We start from the raw sequence: 18,838 nt of genomic DNA, 5'->3' as shown, positions 1-18,838 counted from the left end.
TCTCCGATTCCAGAACTTTCTGTCACCGAAATGTGAGGAAAACTTGTTTTTTTAGCCACTTTTTGAGGTTTGCAAAGGATTCTGGGTAACAGAACCTGGTCAGAGCCCCGCGAGTCACCCCATCTTGGATTCCCCTAGGTCTCTAGTTTTCAAAAATGTACAGGTTTGGTAAGTTTCCCTAGGTGCCGGCTGAGCTAGAGGCCAAAATCTACAGGTAGGCACTTTGCAAAAAACAGCTCTGTTTTCTGTGATGTGTCCACGTTGTGTTTTGGGGCATTTCCTGTCGCGGGCACTAGGCCTACCCACACAAGTGAGGTATCATTTTTATCGGGAGACTTGGGGGGACGCTGGGTGGAAGGAAATTTGAGGCTCCTCTCAGATTCCAGAACTTTCTGTCACCGAAATGTGAGGAAAACTTGTTTTTTTAGCCACTTTTTGAGGTTTGCAAAGGATTCTGGGTAACAGAACCTGGTCAGAGCCCCGCGAGTCACCCCATCTTGGATTCCCCTAGGTCTCTAGTTTTCAAAAATGTACAGGTTTGGTAGGTTTCCCTATGTGCCGGCTGAGCTAGAGGCCATAATCCACAGGTAGGCACTTTGCAAAAAAACAGCTCTGTATTTTGTGAAAAAATGGGATGTGTCCACGTTGTGTTTTGGGGCATTTCCTGTCGCAGGCGCTAGGCCTACCCACACAAGTGAGGTATCATTTTTTTCGGGAGACTTGGGGGAACATAGAATAGCAAAACAAGTGTTATTGCCCCTTATCTTTCTCTACATTTTTTCCTTCCAAATATAAGAGAGTGTGTAAAAAAGACGTCTATTTGAGAAATGCCCTGCAATTCACATGCTAGTATGGGCACCTCGGAATTCAAAGATGTGCAAATAACCACTGCTCCTCAAAACCTTATCTTGATCCCATTTTGGAAATGCAAAGGTTTTCTTGATACCTCTTTTTCACTCCTCATATTTCAGCAAATGAATTGCTGTATACCCAGTATAGAATGAAAACCAACTGCAGGGTGCACCTCATTTATTGGCTCTGGGTACCTAGGGTTCTTGATGAACCTATAAGCCCTTTATATCCCCGCAACCAGAAGAGTCCAGCAGACAAAACGGTATATTGCTTTCAGAAATCTGACATCGCAGGAAAAAGTTACAGAGTAAAACATAAAGAAAAATGGCTGTTGTTTTCAGCTCAATTTCAATATTTTTTTATTTCAGCTGTTATTTTCTGTAGGAAAACCTTGTAGGATCTACACAAATGACCCCTTGCTGAATTCAGAATTTTGTCTAGTTTTCAGAAATGTTTAGCTTTCCGGGATCCAGCATTGGTTTCACACCCATTCCTGTCACTAACTGGAAGGAGGTTGAAAGCACCAAAAATAGTAAAAATGGGGTATGTCCCAGTAAAATGCCAAATTTGTGTTGGAAAATGTGGTTTTCTGATTCAAGTCTGCCCGTTCCTGAAAGGTGGGGAGATAGTGATTTCAGCACCAGAAACCCTTTGTTGATGGCATTTTCAGGGGAAAAACCACAAGCCTTCTTCGGCGGCCCTTTTTTCCCATTTTTTTGGAAAAAACTAAATTTTCACTGTATTTTGGCTATTTTCTTGGTCTCCTCCAGGGTAAACCACAAACTCTGGGTACCATTAGAATCCCTAGGATGTTGGAAAAAAAGGACGCAAATTTGGCGTGGTTAGCTTATGTGGACAAAAAGTTATGAAGCCCTAAGCGCGAACTACCCCAAATAGCCAAAAAAGGGCTCACCACTGGGGGGGAAAAGGCCCAGCAGCTAAGGGGTTAAGTGTTTTCTTACCACTCGGCTTTCCAGGATGTTGGCCAGTGCCCTCCTCTTGTGCTATGGTGTTTTCTCTTGATGGATTGGCAAGCGTCTCAGGAGGAGCCGGAACACTTTGACCTCCTTCTGCCTCACCTCCTTTGCCTTCAGGGTCTGTCAGCGGTTCAACTTCAAACCTGTATCCGTCTGCTTCTGGGAGAACCTCTCTTTGGCTCAGTCCTCCTGGCGCCTCAGTTGAGATAGGCTCACTGTCACCCCTCTGGATTTTGTTTACTGGTTGAGTGACCAAGCCGTCCTCAACGGGCTCTCCTTCAGTCTCAGTTCCCCTTTGATTACCTACGGCCCTAAGACTTCCTTCTCTGCAGCTGTTGCTTTCGACAACTCAAGTTCCTCATCAGTTGGACTCGTCACTTTCTTTGTGTGACTGGCATGGATCCAGTTTGGAAGTCCTGCACATTTCACAGCAGTAGTAGTTGTCAGTATCACTTGATATGGCCCCTTCCAACGTGGCTCCAAACACGACTTCCTCACGTGTTTCTTGACAACAACCCAGTCACCGGCTTTCAGGTTGTGACCTGGATCATTTATCGGTGGCAGTGTGGTTGCTTCCACCTGGTGAGAGAAAGACCGGACCACGTCAGCCAGACCCTTGCAGTAGTCCAACACCATATTGTAATTGTAATTGTAATTGTAATCGTATTTATATAGCGCTTACTACCCCTGACGAGGCGTCGAAGCGCTTTTCGATGAGTAGCACGCTACTCCGGTACCCAACAAGAATTAGTGATGGATTAGTATAATTTAAATAAGGAGTACAGTTTTAGTATTATTATGAGTTAATTTGAGTTGCGGATATGAGAGTTTGTTAGTTAGATTGACTGGAGTAATGGAGGGGTGGAGGAGGAAAGAAATCCAGAAGTGTTAGTTGGGAGTTTATCCTTCATTTACTCAATCCCAAGGCTTGAGATGAATAAAAGGGGAGCGGAGGAGAAAGAGGATGTGGAAGGGTTAGGGGGAGCATAGTAGCAGGGTGAGATGAATGCAGGAGAATTTAGTAGGGTTGTGTGGGAGGTCACAGAGGTAGAGTGAGGTTTGGTGAGTTAGATGTGGAGGTGGAGGGAAGAGCTTAGGCAGAGATATTTAGGAGATGAAAGTGGTCGAAGGGATTTGGGATGAGTCCGAGTGAGAATGGAGGATAGTTTGATAGAGACATGACATAAGAGTGATGAGTAGATAAGTGTGATAAAAAGAGAGCAGAAATTCATAGATATCTAGTATAACAACCCATGCAATGATCCACAAACATGCCAGGCACAGAAACAACATATACACATACATACACATATATATATATATATTTATACACACACACATGAATACACACACATATGCACATACAATACATAATTAGAATCATGGGTAAAAAATACTTAGTCAGACAGGTTTAAAAGAGTGTGTGTGTATTTTATTGTTATTGGTTTAGTTTCTGTAAAATGAGCATTGTGGCCTACCCAACCGGAGTATTTTCTACGAGTATGTCAGTAATCGTTACCTATCATGTTTTATACGCCCTGTTTATATTGTACACTAGGGGTACGTGATGGGCCACGGGTTAAACGTCTCCAGCAACCTTGTGTGCCTTTGGCAATGGTATTGTTACTAGTGCGTCTTTGTGGAGATGTCCTCGTGCTTCTGAGCATCAACAACGCACCACCGGAGTCGGCGGTAAACGCATAGGGGTCGTTTTGGAAAGCTGTCCATCATCCTGGTAAAAGGCGGGAATTCCTTTACCTACTTCGAGGGTGGGCGGGGCGTGGCTCGGCGGGCGGAGCTTACAGGTGCTTTATAAAGGGAGAACCTTCTACTCTGTGTCTCCAGGAGAGGAAGATAGAAACCGCGCGTCACAGTCAGATACAGATTACGCTCCAGTACATCATTAGTTCACCTCCAGGAAGGATTTTAGATCTTTTTCTGCTATGGGATCTCTGAGCGCACAGCCTTGCTTTATCTTTGCCAAGCCCAAGAGTTAGGGTGGCTTGTCCTTTTTAGAAGCTGAGCTTCAACTGCGGCACCTGCTACGATTATATTTGTAAGTGTTTCCTTTGAGGTTTAGTTTCTGTAAAATGAGCATCGTGGCTTACCCAACCGGAGTATTTTCTACGAGTATGTCAGTAAGTGTAACCTAGCATGTTTTTATACGCCCCGTTTATATTGTACACTAAGGGTACGTGATGGGCCACGGGGTAAAAACGTCTCCAGCAACCTTGTGTTCCTTTGGCAATATGTTTGTTACTAGTGTGTCTTTGTGGAGATGTCCTCGTGTTTCTGAGCATCAACAACGCACCACCGGAATCGGCGGTAAAACGCATTGGGGTCGTTTTGGAAAGCGTTCCATCATCCTGGTAAAAAGCGGGAATTCATTTACCTACTTCGAGGGTGGACGGGGCGTGGTTCAGCGGGCGGAGCTTACAGGTGCTTTATAAAGGGAGAACCTTCTACTCTGTGTCTCCAGCAGAGGAAGATAGAACCCGCGCGTCACAGTCAGATACAGATTACGCTCCAGTACTTCATCAGTTCACCTCCAGGTAGGATTCTAGATCTTTTTCTGCTATGGGATCTCTGAGCGCACAGCCTTGCTTTATCTTTGCCAAGCCCAAGAGTTAGGGTGGCTTGTCCTATTCCAGAAAGCTGAGCTTCAACTGCGGCACCTGCTACGTTTATATTTCTAAGTGCTTTCTGTTGAGGTTTAGTTTCTGTAAAATGAGCATCGTGGCCTACCCAACCGGAGTATTTTCTACGAGTATGTCAGTAAGCGTTACCTATCATGTTTTATACGCCCTGTTTATATTGTACACTAGGGGTACGAGATGGGCCACGGGGTAAACGTCTCCAGCAACCTTGTGTGCCTTTGGCAATGTTATTGTTACTAGTGCGTCTTTGTGGAGATGTCCTCGTGCTTCTGCGCATCAACAACGCACCACCTGAATCGGCGGTAAAACGCAGTGGGGTCGTTTTGGAAAGCTGTCCATTATCCTGGTAAAAAGGCGGGAATTCCTTTACCTATTTCGAGGGTGGACGGGGCGTGGCTCAGCGGGCGGAGCTTACAGGTGCTTTATGAAGGGAGAAACCTTCTACTCTGTGTCTCCAGGAGAGGAAGATAGAAACCGCGCGTCACAGTCAGATACAGATTATGCTCCAGTGCATCATCAGTTCACCTCCAGGAAGGATTCTAGTTCTTTTCTGCTATGGGATCTCTGAGCGCACAGCCGTGCTTTATCTTTGCCAAGCCCAAGAGTTAGGGTGGCTTGTCCTTTCCAGAAAGCTGAGCTTCAACTGCGGCACCTGCTACGATTATATAGTACACTAGGGGTTCGTGATGGGCCACGGGGTAAAACGTCTCCAGCAACCTTGTGTGCCTTTGGCAATGTTATTGTTACTAGTGCGTCTTTGTGGAGATGTCCTCGTGCTTCTGCGCATCAACAACGCACCACGTGAATCGGCGGTAAACGCAGTGGGGTAGTTTTGGAAAGCTGTCCATCATCCTGGTAAAAGGTGGGAGCGTACAGCCTTGCTTTATCTTTGCCAAGTCCGAGAGTTAGGGTGGCTTGTCCTTTCCAGAAGCTGAGCTTCAACTGCAGCACCTGCTACGATTATATTTGTAAGTGCTTCCTTTGAGGTTTAGTTTCTGTAAAATGAGCATCGTGGCCTACCCAACCGGAGTATTTTCTACGAGTATGTCAGTAAGCATAACCTAGCATGTTTTATACGCCCCGTTTATATTGTGCACTAAGGGTACGTGATGGGCCACGGGGTAAAAAACGTCTCCAGCAACCTTGTGTTCCTTTGGCAATGTGATTGTTATTAGTGCGTCTTTGTGGAGATGTCCTCGTGCTTCTGAGCATCAACAACGCACCACCGGAATCGGAGGTAAAACGCAGTGTAGTCGTTTTGGAAAGCTGTCCATCATCCTGGTAAAAGGCGGGAATTCCTTTACCTACTTCGAGGGTGGACGGGGCGTGGCTCAGCGGGCGGAGCTTACAGGTGCTTTATAAAGGGAGAACCTTCTACTCTGTGTCTTCAGCAGAGGAAGATAGAAACCCGCGCGTCACAGTCAGATACAGATTACGCTCCAGTACATTATCAGTTCACCTCCAGTATGGGTTCTAGATCTTTTTCTGCTATGGGATCTCTGAGCGCACAGCCTTGCTTTATCTTTGCCAAGTCCAAGAGTTAGGGTGGCTTGTCCTTTCCAGAAGCTGAGCTTCAACTGCGGCACCTGCTACGTTTATATTTGGAAGTGCTTCCTTTGAGGTTTAGTTTCTGTAAAAATGAGCAGCGTGGCCTACCCAACCGGAGTATTTTCTACGAGTATGTCAGTAAGCGTTACCTAGCATGTTTTATGCGCCCCGTTTATATTGTACACTAAGGGTACGTGATGGGCCACGGGGTAAACGTCTCCAGCAACCTTGTGTGCTTTTGGCAATGTGATTGTTACTAGTGCGTCTTTGTGGAGATGTCCTTGTGCTTCTGAGCATCAAACAAACGCACCACCGGAATCGGCGGTAAACGCATTGGGGTCGTTTTGGAAAGCTGTCCATCATTGTGGTAAAAGGACAGAATTCCTTTACCTACTTCGAGGGTGGACGGTTTGCTTGCATAGCAGTGTCTAGTGGATGGTCTTCTAGCTTGCTTTATGACTTCCATACATTCTTGTGTGAGGTTTAAGTGTCCGAATTCTAGGATTTCAGGAGCCAGATTGCTAGATTCAGCGATGCTGGGTTTGGATGCCTGACCTGTTGTTTGTGTTGTGTTAACAGATCTGGCCTGTTGGGCAACTTGACGTGGGGTACTACTGATAGGTCTAGCAGTGTTGTGTACCATGGTTGCCTTGCCCATGTTGGCGCGATCAGTATGAGTTTGAGTTTGTTTTGACTCAATTTGTTTACTAGATATGGAAGGAGAGGGGGAAAAGCGTACGCAAATATCCCTGACCAGTTCATCCATAGGGCATTGCCTTGAGACTGCCTGTGTGGGTATCTGGATGCGAAGTTTTGGCATTTTGCGTTCTTTGTTGCAAATAAGTCTATTTGCGGTGTTCCCCAACGTTTGAAGTAAGTGTTTAGAATTTGGGGGTGAATTTCCCATTCGTGGACTTGTTGGTGATCGAGAGAGATTGTCTGCAAGTTGATTCTGGATCCCTGGAATAAACTGTGCTATTAGGCGAATGTGGTTGTGAATTGCCCATTGCCATATTTTTTGTGCCAGAAGGCACAGCTGTGTCGAGTGTGTCCCCCCCTGTTTGTTTAGATAATACATTGTTGTCATGTTGTCCGTTTTGACAAGAATGTATTTGTGAGTTATGACTGGTTGAAATGCTTTTAATGCTTGGAAAACTGCTAGTAGTTCGAGGTGATTTATATGCAGCTTTCTCTGATGTACGTCCCATTGTCCTTGTATGCTGTGTTGATTGAGGTGTGCTCCCCACCCTGTCATGGAAGCATCTGTTGTTATCACGTATTGTGGCACTGTATCTTGGAAAGGCCGCCCTTTGTTTAAATTTATATTGTTCCACCATAGAAGCGAGAGGTATGTTAGGCGTTCTATCAACACCAGATCTAGAAGCTGACCCTGTGCTTGTGACCATTGTGATGCTAGGCACTGTTGTATTTGCTGCCTTCTGATGTGTGCAGCGACTACTGCTAGACAGTTGGTAAAGACTCTTGGTGCGGTTGTTAAACCGAAAGGCAGTACCTTGAATTGGTAATGTATTCCTTTGAATACAAACCTTAGGTATTTACTGTGCGATGGATGTACTGGTATATGGAAATACGCGTCTTTGAGGTCTAATGTTGTCATGTAGTCGTGGAGTTTCAGCAATGGTAACACTTCTTGTAGTGTGACCATGTGAAAGTGGTCTGATTTGATGTATGTGTTTAGTATTCTTAGGTCTAGGATTGGTCTTAGCGTTTTGTCCTTCTTTGGTATTAAGAAGTACAGTGAATAAACTCCTGTGTTTATTTGTGTGTTTGGTACTAACTCGATTGCATTCTTTTGCAATAGTGCTTGAACCTCTATCTCCAGGAGCTCGGAATGATGTTTTGATAAATTTTGTGCTCTCGGTGGTATGTTTGGAGGGAATTGTAGAAATTCTATGCAATAACCATTTTGGATAATTGCTAGAACCCAAGTGTCTGTAGTGATCTCCTCCCATGCTTTGTAATAATGACCTATTCTTCCCCCCACTGGTGTTGTGTGGAGGGGGTGAGTGACATGTGAGTCACTGCTTAGTTGTAGGGGTTTTGGGGCTTTGAAATTTTCCCCTATTCCTAGGGAATTGCCCTCCTCTATATTGGCCCCGAAAGCCTCCCCTGTACTGTCCCTGGTAACTGGATGTTGTTGCCTGTGAGGTACTGGCTTGTGTGGCCTGACCCCGAAACCCCCCTCTAAAGGGTGTTTTGCGGAAGGTGCTGTAATTTCCTCTGCTCTGCGGGGAGTAGAGTGCGCCCATGGCTTTAGCAGTGTCCGTGTCTTTTTTAAGTTTCTCAATCGCCGTGTCCACTTCTGGACCGAACAGTTCTTTTTCGTTGAATGGCATATTGAGAACTGCCTGCTGAATCTCTGGTTTAAACCCAGACGTTCGTAGCCATGCATGCCTTCTGATGGTCACAGATGTATTTATTGTTCTTGCAGCTGTGTCTGCTGCATCCATGGAGGAGCGTATCTGGTTGTTTGAAATGTTCTGTCCTTCATCAACCACTTGCTTTGCCCTCTTTTGTAGGTCTTTGGGTAGATGTTCAATGAGATGTTGCATCTCATCCCAATCGGCTCTGTCATAGCGCGCAAGTAGTGCCTGAGAGTTAGCGATGCGCCACTGGTTTGCAGCTTGTGCAGCGACTCTCTTTCCAGCTGCATCGAACTTGCGGCTTTCCTTATCTGGGGGTGGTGCATCCCCAGATGTGTGGGAGTTGGCCCTTTTCCTAGCTGCTCCTACAACGACAGAATCTGGTGGCAGCTGTGTAGTGATGAAAATAGGGTCTGTAGGAGGCGCTTTATACTTTTTTTTCCACCCTTGGTGTGATTGCCCTACTTTTGACCGGCTCCTTAAAGATGTCTTTTGCGTGCCGAAGCATACCAGGGAGCATAGGCAGGCTTTGGTAGGAGCTGTGGGTGGCGGAGAGGGTGTTGAATAGAAAGTCATCCTCGACTTGTTCTGAGTGGAGGCTTACATTGTGGAATTGTGCTGCTCTAGCCACCACCTGAGAATATGCAGTACTGTCTTCTGGTGGTGATGGCTTTGTAGGGTATGCCTCCGGACTGTTATCTGACACAGGGGCGTCTTATAAGTCCCATGCGTCCTGATCCTGGTCACCTTGGCTCATGGTGGTGTGAGCCGGGGAATGTGATGGAGTTGGTGCTGGTGAGATGTGAATTATAGGTGGAGGAGAGGGTGGCGGAGTAACCTTTTACACCATTTTTGTTTGTGGTGTTTGGTCAGTTTGAAATTCCAGTCTTCTCTTTCTCCTAATAGGGGGAAGGGTGCTTATCTTTCCTGTCCCCTGCTGAATAAAAATACGTTTCTGCGTATGGTCTACATCGGTGGATTGCAGGTCTTCCTCAAACCTATGCTTTCGCATTTGGGAGGTCATTGATTGCTCTTCTGTATAAGAGCCTGAAACTGGGTCAGTTGCAGGTTGTTTTGGCACCGAAACCCTGTCTGCATCTTTTTTCGGCTCCGAGGTGACTTTTTTCTTTTTCGGAGTCGAAACATCTCGGCTTCGATCTTCGTCGGTGCCGCTGTCTCGGCGTCGAGCCGTGTCTACACCGCTATCTCGGTGTCGATGTATGTCTCCAGCACTTTCTCGGTCCCGAGAAGGCTGCGTGCCGGTGTCTCGACCGGAGTCGGACGGTCTCGGCACTGTTTGGGCCTTTTTCGGTGCCGACGGTCGGTCACCGAATTTATGGGTGGAGCCATGGCCTGGTGGCAGTGGCGTCCCCTGGGCCTTGACAATCTTCTTATGAGTGGTTTTCGACGTCTTACTCACGGTTCGTGGATCGTCGAATTCCTCGGAGTCCGATTCGTGTATCGAAAAGGTTTCTTCCTCTTCTTGTATCTCGAACTCTCGGTGGGCTGTCGGCGTGGACGCCATTTGAAGTCTTCTGGCTCGACGGTCTCGGAGTGTTTTTCGGGACCGGAATGCACGACAGGCCTCGCAAGTGTCTTCACTGTGCTCAGGAGACAGGCACAGGTTACAGACCAAGTGTTGGTCTGTATAGGGGTATTTGTTGTGGCATTTGGGACAGAAACGGAACGGGGTCCGTTCCATTGGCGTTCTTCTACACCCGGTCGGGCCGAGCAGGCCCCGACGGGGGATCGAAAACTACCCCGAGGGGCTCCGGAGCTCTTCGATCTTCGATGCGGTGTTGATTCTAACTACACCGATCCCGAACGCAACAATACCGACGAAAATCTTCAGAAATGTAGCTGTTTTTCCGTTCCGAAACTCGGAGCGACAGGAACACGTCCGAACCCGATGGCGGAAAAAAAACAATCGAAGATGGAGTCGACGCCCATGCGCAATGGAGACAAAAGGAGGAGTCACTCGGTCCCGTGACTCGAAAGACTTCTTCGAAGAAAAACAACTTGTAACACTCCGACCCAACACCAGATGGCGAGCTATGCAAAACATGCGTATCTACAGCGACAGATGCCATCGAACCTTCTATTTCTAGGAGGTCCGAATGTTGTTTTGATATATTCTGTGTTCTTGGTGGTATGTTTGGAGGGATTTGTAGAAATTCTATGCAATAACCATGTTGGATAATTGCTAAGACCCAAGTGTCTGTTGTTATTTTCTCCCACGCTTGGTAATACTGATTTATTCTTCCCCCAACTGGTGTTGTGTGGAGGGGATGAGTGACGTGTGAGTCACTGTTTGTAGGTGTTTTGGGGCTTTGAAATCTTCCCCTGCTTCTAGGGAATTGTCCTCCTCTGTATTGGCCCCGAAAGCCTCCCCTTTGGTACTGTCCCTGGTAGGTGGACGGTGTTGAATGTGAGGTACTGGCCTGTGTGGCTTGACCTTGAAACCCCCCTCTTAAGGTTGTCTTGCGGAAGGTGTTGAAAGTGCCTCTGCTCTGCGGGGCGTAGAGCGCGCCCATGGCTTTTGCAGTGTCAGTGTCCTTTTTTAGCTTCTCAATTGCCGTGTCCACTTCAGGTCCGAACAATTGTTGCTCATTGAATGGCATATTGAGCACCGCCTGCTGTATCTCTGGTTTAAAACCAGATGTTCGTAGCCACGCGTGCCTTCGTATGGTTACTGCCGTGTTAATTGTTCTTGCCGCTGTGTCCGCTGCGTCCATAGAGGAGCGTATCTGGTTATTGGAGATGTTTTGGCCCTCCTCAACCACATGTTTCGCCCTCTTTTGTAGTTCTGTGGGTAGATGCTCAATGAGGTGTTGCATCTCGTCCCAGTGGGCTCTGTCATATCGCGCTAGGAGCGCTTGAGAGTTAGCGATGCGCCACTGGTTTGCAGCCTGTACTGCAACCCTTTTACCGGCTGCATCGAACTTGCGGCTCTCCTTATCCGGGGGTGGTGCATCGCCCGATGTGTGAGAGTTTGCTCTCTTGCGAGCTGCCCCTACCACAACCGAATCTGGCGGTAGTTGTGAGGTGATGAAAGCTGGGTCTGTGGGAGGTGCTTTATATTTCTTTTCCACCCTCGGTGTTATTGCCCTACTCTTGACAGGCTCTTTGAATATGTCCTTTGCATGCCTTAGCATTCCTGGAGCATAGGCAGGCTTTGGTAGGTGCTATGTGTGGAAGAGAGGGTGTTGAAGAGGAAGTCATCCTCGACAGGCTCAGAGTGTAGAGACACGTTATGGAACTCTGCTGCTCTAGCCACCACTTGTGAATATGCTGTGCTGTCTTCTGGTGGTGAGGGCTTTGTAGGATACGCCTCTGGACTGTTGTCTGACTCTGGGGCGTCGTATAAGTCCCAAGCATCTTGGTCCTGGTCACCTTGGCTTAAGGTGGTGTGAGCCGGTGAATGTGACGGAGTCTGTGCCGGTGAAATGTGAACTACAGGTGGAGGAGAGGGTGGCGGAGTTACCTTCTTCACCAGTTTAGTTTGTGGTGCCAGTTCTTGTTGGAATTCAAGTCTCCTCTTCCTCCTAATAGGGGTAAGGGTGCTTATTTTCCCTGTTCCACTCTGTATAAAAATCCTTTTTTGAGTGTGGTCCACCTCAGTGGATTGTAATTCCTCTTCGAATCTATGCTTTCGCATTTGAGAGGCCAGTGATTGTTCCTCTGAATAGGAACCGGTAGTTGGCTCGGTTGCGGGTCGTTTTGGCACCAAAACTATGTCCACGCTCTTTTTCGGCTCTGAGGCGATTTTTCTCTTTTTCGGAGTCGAACCCTCTCGGCGTCGATCCTCCTCGGTGCCGCTGTCTCTGCGTCGAGCAGCTTCGGCTCCGCTTTCTCAGCGTCGATCTTTGCCGGCAGCACTATCTCCGTCCCGAGATGGCTGGGTGCCTGTGTCTCGACCCGAGTCGGACGATCTCAGCACTATTTCGGCCTTTTCCGGTGCCGATGGTCGGTCACCGCTTTTATGGGTTGAGCCATGGCCTGATGGCAGTGGCGTCCCCTGGGCCTTGTCAGTTTTCTTATGTGCTATCTTCGACGTCTTACTCACTGTTTCATGGTCGTCAAATTCGTCCGAGTCCGATTCATGGATCGAGAAGGCTTCTACTTCTTCTTGTTCCTCGAATTCTCGGTGTCCTGTCGGCGTGGACGCCATTTGCAGTCTTCTGGCTCGTCGGTCACGGAGCGTCTTTCGGGACCGGAACGCACGACAGGCCTCACAAGTTTCTTCCCTGTGCTCGGGCGACAGGCACAGGTTACAGACCGAATGTTGGTCTGTATATGGGTATTTGTTGTGGCATTTAGGACAGAATCGGAACGGGGTCCGTTCCATCAGCGTCGGTGTCACACGCGGTCGGGCCGACCAGGCCCCGACGGGGGATCGAAAACTACCCCGAAGGGCAACGGAGATGTTATTGTTTCGATGCGATGTCGATGCTATCTAACCCGATCCCGATCGCAACAATACCAACGTAATTTTCCGATTTTGAGCTAACTTTCCGTTCCGAAACCCGGAGCGAAAGGAACACGTCCGAACCCGATGGCGGAAAGAAAACAATCGAAGATGGAGTCGACGCCCATGCGCAATGGAGACAAAGAGGAGGAGTCCCTCGGTCCCGTGACTCGAAAGACTTCTTCGAAGAAAAACAACTTGTAACACTCCGACCCAACACCAGATGGCGGGCTATGCACAACATGTGTATCTACAGCGACAGATGCCATCGAACCTTTTGTTTTGGATACATGGTCTGTATCACATTGTGAAATGTGTGAACTCTTTGTGGACTTGGAGTGGCAATCCCTTTTGCTGTGTTGATTGTCGCTCCTAAGTATTGCTGTGTTTGACACGGCAGAAGGTGTGACTGTAGTTGATTGAGAAACCTAGTTTGTGGAGGATTTGTATGACATATCTTGTGTGTTGTAAACACCGTCTTAGTTTGTTGGTTTTGATTAACCAATCGTCTAGGTACGGGAACACATGTATTTGCTGCCTTCTTATATGTGCAGCTACTACTGCCAGGCATTTTGTAAAAACTCTTGGTGCAGTTGTTATTCCGAATGGCAACACTTTGAATTGGTAATGTATCCCTTGGAATACAAACCTTAGGTACTTTCTGTGTGAAGGATGTATTGGTATATGGAAATATGCATCCTTTAGGTCTAGTGTTGTCATGTAGTCTTGTTGTTTGAGCAGTGGGATTACATCTTGTAATGTAACCATTTGAAAGTGATCTGATTTGATGTAGGTATTTAATGTTCTGAGATCTAGTATAGGTCTCAGAGTCTTGTCTTTTTTGGGTATGAGAAAGTACAGGGAGTAAACTCCTGTGTTTATTTGTTGTTTTAGTACTAATTCTATTGCTTCTTTCTGTAGCAATGCCTGAACTTCTAGTCCTAGAAGATCTATATGTTGTTTTGACATATTGTGTGTTTTCGGTGGGACGTTTGGAGGGAATTTGCGAAATTCTATGCAATAACCATGCTGGATAATTGACCCAACACCAGACGGCGGACTATGCACAGCATGTGTATCTGCAGCACACATGCCACCGAACACTTGGTTAGTCTCCCCCCCCCACGGGTGTTGTGTTGGGGATTTGTGACCTTGAAGTCACTGCTTGTTTGGAGGAGTTTTGGGACTTTGGAACTTTCCTCTATTCCTTTGAAATTGTCCCCCTCTATATTGCCCCCGAAAACCTCCCCGCTGATACTGGCTCTGGTAAGTGGGCTTTTTTTGTGAGGTTGTGTCTTCTGTGGTTTGCCCTCGAAACCCCCCTCGGAATTGTGTCTTTCGAAATGTGCCTCTGCTCTGTGGGGAGTAGAGTGCGCCCATGGCTTTGGCCGTGTCAGTGTCTTTCTTAAGTTTTTCGATCGCAGTGTCCACTTCCGGCCCAAACAACTGCTGTCCGTTGAATGGCATATTCAGCACAGCTTGCTGTATCTCTGGTTTAAATCCTGATGTACGCAGCCATGCATGTCTCCTTATTGTTACTGCTGTGTTGACAGTTCTAGCAGCTGTGTCTGCAGCATCCATTGCTGACCGTATCTGATTATTGGAGATACTCTGTCCTTCTACTACTTGCTGCGCTCTTTTTTGGAACTCCTTGGGTAAATGACCAGGGCCCGACGGGGACCGAAAAAACCCCGGAGGGCCACCGGAGCTCTTCTTAATTCGGTGTCGACCTGTTGTAACTAACCCGATACCGAACGCAAACAATACTGACGATTTTTATGAGATTCTAACTAACTTTCCGACCCGAAACACGGAGCGAAAAGGAACATGTCCGAACCCGATGGCGGAAAAAAACCAATCCAAGATGGAGTCGACGCCCATGCGCAACGGAGCCGAAATGGGAGGAGTCCCTCGGTCCCGCGACCCGAAAAGACCTCCTCGAAGAAAAACAACCCACAACACTCCGAGCCCAACACCAGATGGCGGGATGTGCACAGCATGTGCATCTGCAGCCACACATGCCATCGAACATTAATATACACATTCTAATTAGTCCAAGCGAGACTGGCGTTTTAAAATAGTTATGTGATTTATTTTTAGCAAGCAATTCAACGTGGATTTGCGTTAACTTTGGGGTTTAAAAAAAACAACCTAGCTCTTTTCAAAACTTATTTGAGCCACGCAAAATCGAGAATATACATGCTTTTTAAAAGGGTTCTTTAGTGAAGGCAGTGAGACGCAGAGCTTAAAACATCAACAAATTAGCAGTTACAAGACCACGTTTACCTATTTTCATTAGTTGGTCGGTCCATCTCCTGTTCCTTTTCTGTGATATTCACAAGAGCATTTGCAGGCACTGCGGGCAACCTCATAGCTCGGCCCATAAGAATTTCATGGGGAGACAGTCCTGTTTTCTTGTCGTGTGTATTTCTCATTGACATTAGCACCAAGGGCAGTGCATCTGGCCATTTTAAATTTGTAGCTGCACACATTTTTGCCATTCTCGACTTCAAGGTACGATTCATTTGCTCCACTAGTCCTGATGCTTCAGGGCGGTAGCTACAGTGTAACTTCTGTTCAATGTTCAGTGCAGCACACAAGAGCTTAATCACCTCATTGTTGAAGTGTCTTCCCCTATCTGATTATAAAGAGATCGGAAACCCAAAGCGTGGTATCAACTCCATAAGCAGCAGCTTCGCTACTGTGAGACTGTCATCTCTACTTGTAGGGTATGCTTCAATCCAGTGACTGAAAATACACACAATCACCAACATATTCCTCAGACCTCCACACACAGGCATCTCAATAAAATCCATCTGCATTCTGCTAAATGGACCTCCTGCTCTCCCAAAGTGGCTCAAATTCACCATGGTCCCTTTTCCCGCATTCATCGGCTGACAGATGATGCACCTGTGACAGATAGCTTCTGCAACTTTTCTGAATTTTGGATTGAACCAATCGATTTTGAACAACCTGATCATTGCGTCTCTCCCAACATGTGCTTGACCATGGTAAAACCTCACAAAATGTGACAGAAGGCTGTTTGGCAAAACCATTTTCCCCTCATCTGAAACCCATAAATCATCAGGTCTTTGTACACATTGCATTTTGAGCCAAGAACGTTTCTCCTCTCTGCTGGCACGGCCCTGTAATGATTTTAACTCTTCCAGTGTGTCCACCACTCTCAATGCATAACCTGAGCATGTTTTGTTTTCAGTTTCAGGTAACAATTCCCATTGGTCTTGGAACAGTATACAGTTCAATGCACAGAACCTTGCAACTTGATCTGCATATCCATTTCCCATTGACACAAAGTCTTGTGATTTAACATGAGCATTGCATTTCACCACGGCAATTTCAAGAGGTAACTGAATCGCATGCAACAATTAATTTATTCTCTTGACATTTTTCACTGGAGAATTAGAAGAGGTCAGGAAACCCCTCTGTGACCATAGCTGCCCAAAGTCATTGACAATTCCAAATCTGTATCTGCTGTCAGTATAGATAGTGACTTTCAAATTTTCAGCGGCATGGCATGCCCTTGTAAGAGCAACCAATTCAGCCACTGGAGAAGAGCATACTCTTTCGAGCCTGGACGCTTCTAGGATACCAGAAATTGTACACACGGCATATCCGACTCTCAGTACTCCTACTGAGTCTCTCAGGCATGAACCATCAACAAAGATAATGTAATCATTCTCTTCCAATTGGGTATCTTTAATGTCGGGTCTCGGTTTGGTGCACAGATCTGTTACCTCAAGACAATCATGTTCTACCTCCTCAGCATCATCAATATCTGTATTTTCATTAGGAAGCAAAGTTGCCGGGTTCAACACAGTACATCTCTTCAAAGATACATTAAGTGACCCCAGTATAATTGTTTCATACTTAGTCAGGCGAGCATTTGTCATATGCTGAGTCTTTGTTTGGGTCAACAGAATTTCAACTGAATGTGGGACCATTACTGTTAAGGGATGTCCCATCACTATACCTTCACACTGAGTGAGGCTTTGACCAACTGCTGCAACTGCATGCAAACAACCCGGTAAGGCTGCTACGACTGGGTCCAAAGTAGCTGAAAAATATGCTACTGGGCGGTTTGCACCTCCATGGACCTGTGTCAGGACAGACAAAGAACAAGCATCACGTTCATGGCAAAACAGTACAAAAGGCTTTGTGTAATCAGGCATACCTAAAGCTGGTGCCCTGCACATGCTTTCCCTCAGTTCAATGAATGCCTTCATCTCTTTCTCGGACATGGTTATGGCACCCGGGCCATCCTGAATTTCTTTAACAGTCAATCTCACCAAAAGTTTAGAGATAATCGAGAAGTTGGGAATCCACTGTCGACAGTAGCCCGCCATTCCCATAAACATCCTAACGTCCCTCTTGGTTATCGGGGGCTTCATCTGCAATATGGCTGTCACCCTTTCTTTGGATATTTTCCTCGACCCTTTTTCAATCAGGTGGCCCAAGTCTTTCACCTCTTTCTGACAGTATTGTAGCTTCTTTGGGGACACTTTATGTCCGTTCTTTCCCAAATGATTCAGTAAGGCAATAGTATCGTACCTGCAGTCATCTTTTGTTTTGGACATAATGAACTGTACTAGAGTCTAACTAAATGGCAATTCTAATGATTACAAGTCCTTCTTCAATATCTGATTGAAGATAGAAGGTGATTCTGAAAACCCTTGAGGAATTCGACACCAATTGTAAACCTTGTCCAGGAATTTGAAACTGAAGAGAATTTGTCCGTCCTCATGAAGAGGCACCGAAAAGAATGCTTGAGACAGGTCCACAACTGTGAACCACTCTGCATCACACGGAACCTGAAACATAATCACGGCTGGATTTGGCACTATGGGGCAACATTTTACCACAATCTCATTGATTTTTCTCAGGTCTTGTGAGGTACTGGGTTTTTCAGAACTGGTACTGATCCGGTAACCCAGCGGTGCCAGGGTACACCCAAAGACCTTGGGTACTTTCCTGATTCAGACCACAGAAACTCAGAGTCTTCTAGGTGAAGTCAAAGATCGAATTTATTGGCTGCAGCCAAGTAACAAGCGTCCTAGAAGTACAACAGCACGGTTTGTATGTTCTCAGGAGACTGTGTTTCAATGCAAAGTCAGGTTTCCTTATATACAGTTTTGTAAGCTTCAGGCAAACATTCTTGACATTTTGGTTGGTCATTCACATGTTTTCACTACAAAGGAAAAAACAGTGTCATGATGAAACCTCATATTTCATGTCATCCAACCCATAATAAATTACCCGGCAAGGCCTAGTATTTTACATCAGATAAGTGTGGACCCCCAATAAAAACAGGCACCTTCCCCTCGTAAAGTAAGAAGAAGAAAAGAGCAGGTGCAGGTGTGAGCAAGATTAGGCAGGGTGTGTGAGCGATAATAAGGGTTTTATGGCATGGTGTGCCTTGATGCCATCTGATTCGGCCACTGGGAGAGGGACTGACCAAACAGGTTTGGCCTGAGGAAATGGTTCCAGCTTGCCCAGGTCAGAGAAAAGTCAATTAAGGTGTACGTGTCCTTGGAATCAAATCTGACTGTATTATAAGCCTATGTGAGGGCAACTTTTAAAAATGGCTGCCGTGTATAAAATGGGAGCCATGAGTGCAGGACGAAAATGGCGATTTCGAGGTGAAAACGCTGCTGGAATTGAGCGAAAATGCTCATGCTTAGTGTACTAGTCATTATCGGTCTTTTGATACTAAAATCGTACTGCTGTGGCAAAGTAAATTACATGGGTCCAGAATTTTTAGAACCACACTTGGACAATTCGAACTTTCCCACAAGGCTTTCTCAGGCCCATTATTGGTGAATTATACGGGCTGCTCATCACTTCTTTTAGGACCCCTTGCTTTACAAAGTCTGTGATTATTTGCTTCACCTGTGTTAGGACATCTTGGGCCATGTGGTACTGCGGTGCTTGGGG

This window comes from Pleurodeles waltl, chromosome 3_1 (genome assembly GCF_031143425.1).
Source record: "Pleurodeles waltl isolate 20211129_DDA chromosome 3_1, aPleWal1.hap1.20221129, whole genome shotgun sequence".
NCBI classification, from domain to species: Eukaryota; Metazoa; Chordata; class Amphibia; order Caudata; family Salamandridae; genus Pleurodeles; species Pleurodeles waltl.
This window is presented reverse-complemented; position numbering follows the sequence as displayed.